At 39.3% G+C, this 4060-nt stretch overlaps 1 long non-coding RNA gene across 1 annotated transcript; it reads right to left on the bottom strand.

The window, feature by feature from the left end:
- Positions 1 to 1677: 1677 nt before the first annotated feature.
- Positions 1678 to 2998, bottom strand: LOC308589190. The gene is made up of 3 exons (XR_014009142.1): positions 2919 to 2998; positions 2316 to 2419; positions 1678 to 1933 (listed from the first exon to the last, which is right to left on the bottom strand). It is a non-coding gene; the product is annotated as an uncharacterized lncRNA (long non-coding RNA).
- Between the last annotated feature and the right edge of the window lie 1062 nt (positions 2999 to 4060).

Consider the following 4060-nt stretch of genomic DNA (forward strand, 5'->3'; position numbering starts at 1 on the left):
AAAAAAAAAAGGATTATTATTTATTTATTCATTTATTCAATTTCTATACTGCCCTTCATCTGAAGATCACAGGGTGTTTTGCAATATATAAACACAAAAATGCATACCATAATAGCAAACAAAACAAAACCAGAGTTTAAAAAGCCAAAGCAATTTTCACAAGGAATAAATAGCTGGATATTGGTCTATTCAGAATAAAGATATGGTTGCCACAGAGCTAATGAATTTGTAGAAAATGCACAGAAAGTTTAAAAATGCAGAAAGCACTGTCATTCCCCAGTGCAGTTTTGAATATGGTGTGTCTAATCAAAGCTCTGTTGCTTTGCCTGTGAAATATAGGACATGATGCACACATGTTATTGCATGTTGTGAAATACAGGAAATAAGCGAATAATGCAGAAGAAGAAATCTGAAGTTTTACAAGGAACTTTTAATTAAAATCTGTGACTGCATTGCTAATTCAACATGCAGTGCACAATTTATTGAAGCCAATAGCAAGACTTCTGTTGCTGTTAATGACTATTGATTGTGCCCTTTGTAACCAACAAAGCTACCAGAGCAAACAAAGAGTTCCATCACACCCACACCTTCCCTCCATTTAAAGAAAGTTGATTTCAGAATATTCATTTTGCTCTTAAATCCACCTGTGCAACCCAGTTAGAAATGTTTATCTCAGTGAAACTTACTGAGGTCACTTAGTGCCTCATTCATAATTAGCAGAATCAACAGATGTCTTGCATATGCAAACAAGATATCAGCAGTTTAATTTTATACCAGAACCTTCACGCTGCAAGATGTCAACTCAAATGCAAGACATTTCACTCAATTTAGCACTCACATTCAACTGCCAGTCACCAAGGTCTCTCTCGAACATGATTAAAACGGTCTGATATTTCACTGGATTATTCAGCAGTTCATATGTCACAACTGAATATATTTGAACTAGTTCTTTGAAAAGATTGTGTCCTGCTTGCGGGCTTTCCATTATCATATTGTTGGCCCCTAGCTACAATTTACCCCAAGGTATTTTTTTCTTCCGTTGAAACTTTTTCAGCATTTTGTCTCTGGAGCTCAGAAGCACTAAGGGTCTTCCAAACAAAAAACCAGTTTAAGTCAGGCCTTGCTTTCGTTACATTGCTATAAAATCAAGTGGTTCCCAAGATTTTAGCTGCCGTATTTTAAACAAATTAATTAATTAATTAAACATAAATACTCTGGTTTCTCTTCAGGTTGTATAAATCTTTCTTTCTAAATAATACAGCTGCGTATAATTAAAACATCTAACTTGTGGTTCAGGTAAAACAAAACAAAGAAACCCACGCAAATCCATACTTCTGCCTTCTTGCAATCATCACTTAATTGTTAACAATGGAAAGCAACCACTGTTCTCGTAAAAAGGAGTCAGACATACACCTTAGCAGCAAAAGTGAAGGTAGGACTTCAATCACTGTTGACCTGTTATTTTGGCTGTTGAAGATATTGAGCACTGGTCTCTAAACCTGAAGATAAAGAGGAAGCCTTTCCGTAAAAGTTTAGAGTGCAGAAGCCAATACTGATTGTGACAGAAAAAGTGCACAGTTTTTAAGGGATGTTTTCTCTTTTATGCAGGCTCCTTTGGTGACTGCTTTCATTGCATCCCACAGGAGAGGGGGTTGTTATATTGTCTACATCGTTTTCTTTGAAGTAGTTTTGGAGAGTTTTGTGAGAATCTCTCTAATTTGTTTATTTGTGGTTAGGATAGGACTGAAGGACAATGATGGAGTGGTTTGTGTTCCCTCTCCTTTATTGAGAGTAACTTTTACTGGGGCGTGATCTGTGATTTTGATGTTACCTATGTTCGCTGATTCCACCAAGGGGATCAAACCTTGTGTGAGCAGAATGCTGTCCAGTCTGGACACTGTGCCCTGGCGTCCAGACAGGAACGTGTGGATCCCTTAAAAAACAAACCTCAAAAGTTAGCAAAATAGAGCAAGACACTACAAACAAACAAGAGCTAAAAAAAACTCCTTAAACCTACAGAACGAAAAAGGAGGGAACTAGATTCCCTAGAAATCAGCAAAACAATGATCAACATTTTATAATCTAAACGGTTCTATGAGTATGGAGGGAAAAACTCCAGACTATTAGCAAACAGGTGTAGGAAAAAAATCACTCAAAACAAGAATACATTGCATCACCAAAAAAGATGGCAACATAACATTCTCCCCAAAAGAAATAACCTCAGAATTTGCAGGATTTTACTCTAACCTATACACCTCCCATGACCCGACTGAGGAGAAAATCAGAAAACTCCTAGCAAGGCTGACCATGCCTACCTTAACTGACGAGGAACAGGGATTCATGGACGGTCCTATCACCCTGGAGGAAATAGATACGGTCCTCAAAAACCAGAAAAAGTGTATAGTAATTGTCACGAAAGCTGGGAAGTGAGCAAAAAATTATTAGGCAGAAGAAGGAATGAATGGATTCCACTTGTCAAGCTTTGAAAACTAGGATTAAATATTACTGATGGCTTCAACAAAAACATGTGCTTGGCTTTAACACATCCTCTTGAACAGCAGATATTCCAAACCCCAAAATTTTCTACAAACATCTTTTTTGTACTGCAGATGACTTCTTTTAAAAGCAAACACATTCTTGTTGTATTTTTAAAATGGTCTGCTTCAATTCAAAAATTTCCAGGGTAGTTTCAAGTAAGATTCCTTCAGTATATTGTGATTCCTACTGTTCTACAGCATCTTGTAAAAGTTCTCTTTGACCATCAAAAAACTGTTTCTGAAAGCGAGTATTTTCTCTTAAATGACATTTGAAAATGTTAACATCTCATGTCTCACCTGGAATAAGCAACCTGCCCTCTAATTCATCCCCTGCTGAGGATCTCTGTGTTTTGTCACAATAGCTCCACATTCATAACCTACCTAAGGAGTTGTTTGGCATCAAGAGACAACGACTCTAGTCCCATCAAATTCTCCAATGAGCAGCAGACTTTGGGAGAACTGTAATGAAACGTTACTTCCCATTATACAAAACAATATCGACTAAGAACAGCAAAGCAGCAGGAACATTTGGAACTCGGGTGAGGAGCCTCAACACCCATGCTTTCTGCTGTAGGAGCTTTTAAGTACTTATTAGAATTAGAGAAGGAGAAAGACAGAAGAAACATCAATAGTTGCAGGGCAATATCCAACAGCCAGGAGAGTAGAGGGGCAAGGAGAAGCTATGGACCTGCAGTTTCCTACATGGTGCTTGCTCCACCACCCACTATACTTTTTATTTTTGTTCGGGAGGGTTGCTGCTCATGTATTTGTGTATGTTTTATTTGCTTTGGACATGTGTAGAGGTGTTTTGTGTTTTCCTCTCAGAGATGAGTATTTTGACTTCCAAATGCTCCCTGGGCCCCAAAAGGTTGGGAACCTCTGCTTTGTAACATCTAGGTGGAATCTACACACATATATATTTAAAAAAAGCACTGTGGAAATGCTTTTTTAGAAAACATTTTGAAAAAACACATTGAATTTGGCAGGGATACTGGAGTGGCTTGCCTGTTCCTGCTCCAGGTGAATCACATTTAGTGAAAATTCTCCACTATGACCAGTCTGTCTTGGGTGGCCCTGCACGCCATAGCTCATGGCTTCTCTGAGTTATTCAAGCAGTGATCCATGAAGGAGCTTGAAGCTACTAACATGAGTCTGACCAAACTGCGGGAGGCAGTGGAAGACAGGAGTGTCTGGCATGCTCTGGTCCATGGGGTCACGAACAGTCGGACATGACTAAGTGACTAAACAACAACAAACTGAGTCCTATAGCTTAGTCACGCAGTGGTGGACTTTGGGCTTTAAAATTTCAGCAATGCCTGTGCGATGCCAAAATTTGGTGCCCTCACCTCTTGCCTTCAGTTGTTTGTCACTCTTGCAGCACCCCCTGCTGTGCCCTCTTAGCTCAGCGCCCAGTGCGGGTAAATCAGTCATGCTCCCCTGAATCTGCCTCTGGCTCATGTACTGTATTGCTGCTGTGGTGTGGAATGAAGGTGAGGGGGCTACTCTGTCTTCATCTGGAGAAA

Source organism: Podarcis bocagei (assembly GCF_964188305.1).
Source record: "Podarcis bocagei genome assembly, chromosome: 6".
Taxonomy (NCBI): domain Eukaryota; kingdom Metazoa; phylum Chordata; class Lepidosauria; order Squamata; family Lacertidae; genus Podarcis; species Podarcis bocagei.